Source organism: Arachis stenosperma, chromosome 5 (assembly GCF_014773155.1).
Source record: "Arachis stenosperma cultivar V10309 chromosome 5, arast.V10309.gnm1.PFL2, whole genome shotgun sequence".
NCBI classification, from domain to species: Eukaryota; Viridiplantae; Streptophyta; class Magnoliopsida; order Fabales; family Fabaceae; genus Arachis; species Arachis stenosperma.
The window spans coordinates 75,137,395-75,144,770 of NC_080381.1; the positions used below are offsets into that span (position 1 = coordinate 75,137,395).

At 41.5% G+C, this 7,376-nt stretch overlaps 2 non-coding genes across 2 annotated transcripts; both read left to right on the plus strand.

Annotated features, from left to right (window-relative positions):
* Positions 1-1,215: 1,215 nt before the first annotated feature.
* Positions 1,216-1,319, plus strand: LOC130984452 (small nucleolar RNA R71). The gene has a single exon (XR_009088388.1). It is a non-coding gene; the product is annotated as a small nucleolar RNA R71 (small nucleolar RNA).
* A 5,906-nt stretch (positions 1,320-7,225) lies between these two features.
* On the plus strand, positions 7,226-7,333 carry LOC130932290 (small nucleolar RNA R71). The gene has a single exon (XR_009067447.1). It is a non-coding gene; the product is annotated as a small nucleolar RNA R71 (small nucleolar RNA).
* Positions 7,334-7,376: the final 43 nt, after the last annotated feature.

Sequence of the window (7,376 nt, forward strand, 5' to 3'; positions counted from 1 at the left end):
ACAGAGAGTGGCATAAGATTTATGCCTGACCCTAGGTCACACAGAGCTTTTTCCAAGGTCATGGTGCCTATGGTACAGGGTATTAAGAATTTCCCAGGATCTTGTTTCTTTTGAGGTAGAGTTTGCTGAACCCATGTATCAAGTTCACTAATGAGCAAGGGAGGTTCACCTTCCCAAGTCTCATTACCAAATAACTTGGCATTCAGCTTCATGATGGCTCCTAGATATTGAGTAACTTACTCTCCAGTTACATCTTCATCATCTTCAGAGGAAGAATAATCTTCAAAGCTCATGAATGGCAGAAGGAGATTTAATGGAATCTCTATGGTCTCTATATGAGCCTCATATTTCTTTAGGTCCTCAATAGGAAACTCCTTCTTGTTTGAGAGACGTCCGAAGAGGTCTTCCTCACTAGGATTTTTGTCTTTCTCCTCTCTTGTGCATTCGGCCATATTGATTACATCAATGGCCTTGCACTCTCCTCTTAGATTTTCTTCTGTATTGCTTGGGAGAGTATTGGGAGGAGTTTCAGTGACTTTCTTACTCAGCTGGCCCACTTGTGCCTCCAAATTTCTGATGGAGGACCTTATTTCACTCATGAAACTTAAGGTGGCCTTAGATAGATCAGAGACTAAATTTGCTAAATTAGAGGGGCTCTGCTCAGAATTCTCTGTCTATTGTTGAGAAGATGATGGAAAAGGCTTGTTATTGCTTAGCCTGTTTCTTCCACCATTATTAAAGCCTTGTTGAGGCTTTTGTTGATCCTTCCATGAGAAATTTGGATGATTTCTCCATGATGAATTATAGGTGTTTCCATAAGGTTCACCCATGTAATTTACCTCTGCTATTGCAAGGTTCTCAGGATCATAAGCTTCTTCAGAAGCTGCTTTTTTAGTACTGTTGGATGCATTTTGCCATCCATTCAGACTTTGAGAAATCATGTTGACTTGCTGAGTCAACACTTTGTTCTGAGCCAATATGGCATTCAGAGCATCAATTTCAAGAACTCCCTTCCTCTGAGGCGTCCCATTATTCACGGAATTCCTCTCAGAAGTGTACATGAATTGGTTATTTGCAACCATGTCAATAAGTTCTTGAGCTTCTGCAGGTGTTTTCTTTAAGTGAATGGATCCACCTGTAGAATGGTCCAATGACATTTTGGAAAACTCAGATAGACCATAATAGAATATATCTAATATGGTCTATTCTGAAAACATGTCAGAAGGACACTTTTTGGTCATCTGCTTGTATCTTTCCCAAGCTTCATAGAGGAATTCACCATCTTTTTGCTTGAAGGTCTGAACATCCACTCTAAGCTTGCTCAGCTTTTGAGGAAGAAAGAATTTATCTAAGAAGGCCGTGACCAGCTTATCCCAGGAGTCCAGGCTATCTTTAGGTTGTGAGTCCAACCATGTTCTAGCTCTGTCTTTTACAGCAAAAGGGAAAAGCATAAGCCTGTAGACTTCAGGATCTACTCCATTCGTCTTTATAGTCTCACAAATCTGCAAGAACTCAGTTAAAAACTGGTAAGGATCTTTAGATGGAAGTCCATGAAACTTGCAGTTCTGTTGCATTAGAGCAACTAATTGAGGTTTCAGCTCAAAATTGTTTGCTCCAATGACAGGAATGGAGATGCTTCTTCCATCAAATTTGGATGTTGGTTTAATGAAATCACCTAGCATTCTCCTTGCATTATTGTTGTTGGGTTCGGCTGCTGGTGCACGAAATTGTGATCAATACTTTTCACAACTCAAATAATCCCCGGTAATGAATCCAAAAACTTGGTGTTCAATACCATGGCATAAACACAACTTCGCACAACTAACCAGCAAGTGCACTGGGTCGTCCAAGTAATAAACCTTACGCGAGTAAGGGTCGATCCCACGGAGATTGTTGGTATGAAGCAAGCTATGGTCACCTTGTAAATCTTAGTCAGGCAGACTCAAATGGGTATAGATGATGAATAAAACATAAAGATAAAGATAGAGATACTTATGTAATTCATTGGTAGGAATTTCAGATAAGCGTATGAAGATGCTTGGTCCCTTCCGTCTCTCTGCTTTCCTACTGTCTTCATCCAATCCTTCTTACTCCTTTCCATGGCAAGCTTATGCAAGGGTTTCACCGTTGTCAGTGGCTACCTCCCATCCTCTCAGTGGAAATGTTCAACGCACCCTGTCACGGCACGGCTATCCATCTGTCGGTTCTCGATCAGGCCGGAATAGAATCCAGTGATTCTTTTGCGTCTGTCACTAACGCCCCGCCCTCAGGAGTTTGAAGCACGTCACAGTCATTCAATCATTGAATCCTACTCAGAATACCACAGACAAGGTTAGACCTTCCGGATTCTCTTGAATGCCGCCATCAGTTCTTGCCTATACCACGAAGACTCTGATCTCACGGAATGGCTGGCTCGTTTGTCAGGCGAGCACTCGGTTGTCAGGCGATCAACCATGCATCGTGTATCAGGAATCCAAGAGATATTCACCCAATCTAAGGTAGAACGGAGGTGGTTGTCAGTCACACGTTCATAGGTGAGAATGATGATGAGTGTCACGGATCATCACATTCATCAAGTTGAAGAACAAGTGATATCTTGGACAAAGAACAAGCGGAATTGAATAGAAGAACAATAGTAATTGCATTAATACTCGAGGTACAGCAGAGCTCCACACCTTAATCTATGGTGTGTAGAAACTCCACCGTTGAAAATACATAAGAACAAGGTCTAGGCATGGCCGAATGGCCAGCCTCCCAAAGTGATCAAAAGATCTAAAGAACAAAAGATTCCAAAGATCAGGAGATGAAAATACAATAGTAAAAGGTCCTACTTATAGAAAACTAGTAGCCTAAGGGTTACAAAGATGAGTAAATGACATAAAAATCCATTTCTGGGCCCACTTGGTGTGTGCTTGGGCTGAGCAATGAAGAATTTTCGTGTAGAGACTCTTCTTGGAGTTAAACGCCAGCTTTTGTGCCAGTTTGGGCGTTTAACTCCCATTTTGGTGCCAGTTCCGGCGTTTAACGCTGGGAAATCTGAAGGTGACTTTGAACGTCGGTTTGGGCCATCAAATCTTGGGCAAAGTATGGACTATCATATATTGCTGGAAAGCCCAGGATGTCTACTTTCCAACGCCATTGAGAGCGCGCCAATTGGGCTTCTGTAGCTCCAGAAAATCTCCTTCGAGTGCAAGGAGGTCAGAATCCAACAGCATCTGCAGTCCTTTTCAGTCTCTGAATCAGATTTTTGCTCAGGTCCCTCAATTTCAGCCAGAAAATACTTGAAATCACAGAAAAACACACAAACTCTTAGTAAAGTCCAGAAAAGTGAATTTTAACTAAAAACTAATAAAAATATACTAAAAACTCAACCAAATATACTAAAAACATACTAAAAACAATGCCAAAAAGCGTACAAATTATCCGCTCATCACAACACCAAACTTAAATTGTTGCTTGTCCTCAAGCAACTGAAAATCAAATAAGATAAAAAGAAGAGAATATACTATAGACTCCAAATTATCAATGAAACTTAGCTCCAAATTAGATGAGCGGGACTAGTAGCTTTTTGCCTCTGAACAGTTTTGGCATCTCACTTTATCCTTTGATATTCAGAATGATTGGCTTCTTTAGGAACTCAGAATCCTGATAGTGTTATTGATTCTCTTAGTTAAGTATGATGATTTTTGAACACAGCTACTTATTGAGTCTTGGCCGTGGCCCAAAGCACTCTGTCTTCAGTATTACCACCGGATACATACATGCCACAAACACATAATTGGGTGAACCTTTTCAGATTGTGACTCAGCTTTGCTAGAGTCCCCAACTAGAGGTGTCCAGGGTTCTTAAACACACTCTTTTTGCCTTGGATCACAACTTTATTTCTCTCTTTTTTCGTTTTTTTTTTGTATTCACTGCTTTTTCTTGCTTCAAGAATCATTTTTATGATTTTTCAGATCCTCAGTAACATGTCTCCTTTTTCATCATTCTTTCAAGAGCCAACAATTTTAACATTTATGAACAACAAATTCAAAAGACATATGCACTGTTCAAGCATACATTTAGAAAACAAAAAGTATTGTCACCACATCAAACTAATTAAGCTAGTTTTAAAGATGAATTCGAAATCCTGTACTTCTTGTTCTTTTGTAATAAAAGCATTTTTCATTTAAGAAAGGTGATGGATTCATAGGACATTCATAACTTTAAGGCATAGACACTAAGACACTAATGATCATAAGACACAAACATGGACAAACATAAGCATAAAAATTCGAAAAACAAGAAAATAAAAAACAAGGAGATTAAAGAACGGGTCCACCTCAGTGATGGCGGCTTGTTCTTCCTCTTGAAGGTCTTATGGAGTGCTTGAGCTCCTCAATGTCTCTTCCTTGTCTTTGTTGCTCCTCTCTCATGATTCTTTGATCTTCCCTAATTTCATGGAGGAGGATGGAATGTTCTTGGTGCTCCACCCTTAGTTGTCCCATGTTGGAACTCAGTTCTCCGAGGGAGGTGTTTAGTTGCTCCCAATAGTCTTGTGGAGGAAAGTGCATCCCTTGAGGCATCTCAGGGATCTCATGATAAGAGGGGTCTCTTGTTTGCTCCATCCTTTTCTTAGTGATGGGCTTGAGGTCATGCCTTCTCAGTTGAACTGGCTTCCCTCTTGAGTTTCTCTTCCATGGAGTGCCCTTTTCACAAATGTCTGTGAGGACTTGATCCAACCTTTGATCAAAGTTGACCTTTCATGGCCACAACTTCATAGAAGTGGTCTTGATGCACCCTTGAGATGAATCTCTCCATCTCCCATGACTCGGAGGTGAAAGCTTTTGCCTTCCCTTTCCTCTTTTTAGAGGTTTCTCCGGCCTTGGATGCCATAAATGGTTATGGAAAAACAAAAAGCACTGCTTTTACCACACCAAACTTAAAAGGTTTGCTCGTCCTCGAGCAAAAGAAGAAAGAAGAGAGTAGAAGAAGAAGAAATGAGGAAGAAGGAAATGGCTTTGTGTTCGGTCAAAAAGGGGGAGAAGTGGTGTTGAGGTGATTGGTGAAGAAGAGAGAGAGTGGTGGGGTAGGTGGGGATCCTGTGGGGTCCACAGATCCTAAGGTGTCAAGGAAAAATCATCCTTGCACTAAATGGCATGCAAAATTACGTTTTTAGCCAATTCTGGCGTTAAACGCCGGGCTGGTGCCCATTTCTGGCGTTTAACGCCAGGTTCTTGCCCTTTCCTGGCGTTTAACGCCAGTCTGGTGCCCCTTTCTGGCGTTAAACGCCCAGAATGGTGCCAGACTGGGCGTTAAACGCCCATCTGCTAACCTTACTGGCGTTTAAACGCCAGTAGGTTCTTCCTCCAGGGTGTGCTGTTTTTCTTCCTGTTTTTCATTCTATTTTTGCTTCTTCAATTGATTTTGTGACTTCTCATGATCATCAACCTACAAAATAAAATAGAATAACAAAGAAAAATATATAAAATATAACATTGGGTTGCCTCCCAACAAGCACTTCTTTAATGCCATTAGCTTGACAGATGGCTCTCATGGAGCCTCACATTTTCTCAGAGTAATGTTGGAACCTCCCAACACCAAACTTAGAGTTTGAATGTGGGGGTTCAACACCAAACTTAGAGTTTGGTTGTGGCCTCCCAACACCAAACTTAGAGTTTGACTGTGAGGGCTCTGCTTGACTCTGATTTGAGAGAAGCTCTTCATGCTTCCTCTCCATGGTGACAGAGGGATATCCTTGAGCCTTAAACACAAAGGATTCTTCATTCACTTGAATGATCAGTTCACCTCTATCAACATTAATCACAGCCTTTGCTGTGGCTAGGAAGGGTCTGCCAAGGATGATGGATTCATCCATGCACTTCCCAGTCTCTAGGACTATGAAATCAGCAGGGATGTAGTGGTCTTCAATCTTCACCAAAACATCCTCTACAAGTCCATGAGCTTGTTTCTTGAGTTGTCTGCCATCTCTAGTGAGATTCTTGCAGCTTGCACCTCAAAGATCCCTAGTTTCTCCATTACAGAGAGGCATGAGTTTACACTTGACCCTAAGTCACACAGAGCCTTCTTGAAGGTCATGGTGCCTATGGTACAAGGTATGGAGAACTTCCCAGGGTCCTGCCTCTTTTGAGGTAATTTCTGCCTAGACAAGTCATCCAATTCTTTGGTGAGCAAAGGAGGTTCGTTCTCCCAAGTCTCATTTCCAAAAACTTGTCATTTAGCTTCATGATTGCTCCAAGGTATTTAGCAACTTGCTCTTCAGTGACATACTCATCCTCTTCAGGAGGAAATACTCATCAGAGCTCATGAAAGGCAGAAGTAAGTCCAATGGAATCTCTATGGTCTCATTTTGAGCCTCAGATTCCCATGGTTCCTCATTGGGGAACTCAGTGGAGGCTAGTGCACGCCTATTGAGGTCTTCCTCAGTGGCGTTCACTTCCTCTCCTTCCTCTCCAGATTCGGCCATGTTGATGGCCTTGCACTCTCCTTTTGGATTTTCTTCTGTATTGCTTGGGAGAGTACTAGGAGGGAGTTCAGTAACTTTCTTGCTCAGTTGTCCCACTTGTGCCTCCAAATTCCTAATGGAAGACCTTGTTTCAGTCATGAAACTTTGAGTGGTTTTGATTAGATCAGAGACCATAGTTGCTAAGTCAGAGGGGTTCTACTTAGAATTCTCTGTCTGTTGCTGAGAAGATGATGGAAAAGGCTTGCCATTGCTAAACCTGTTTCTTCCACCATTATTGTTGTTGAAACCTTGTTGAGGTCTCTGTTGATCCTTCCATGAGAAATTTGGATGATTTCTCCATGAAGAATTATAGGTGTTTCCATAGGGTTCTCCTAGGTAATTCACCTCTTCCATTGAAGGGTTCTTAGGATCATAAGCTTCTTCTTCAGATGAAGCATCCTTAGTACTGCTTGGTGCATTTTGCATTCCAGACAGACTTTGAGAAATCAAATTGACTTGTTGAGTCAATATCTTGTTCTGAGCCAGAATGACATTCAGAGTATCAATCTCAAGAACTCCTTTCTTCTGATTAGTCCCATTGTTCACAGGATTCCTTTCAGAAGTGTACATGAATTGGTTATTTGCAACCATTTCAATTAGTTCTTGAGCTTTTGAAGGCGTCTTCTTCAGATGAAGAGATCCTCCAGCAGAGCTATCCAAAGACATCTTGGATAGTTCAGAGAGACCATCATAGAAAATACCTATGATGCTCCATTCAGAAAGCATGTCAGAAGGACATTTCCTGATCAACTATTTGTATCTTTCCCAAGCTTCATAGAGGGATTCTCCATCCTTCTGTCTGAAGGTTTGGACTTCCACTCTAAGCTTACTCAATTTTTGAGGTGGAAAGAACTTTGCCAAGAAGGCATTG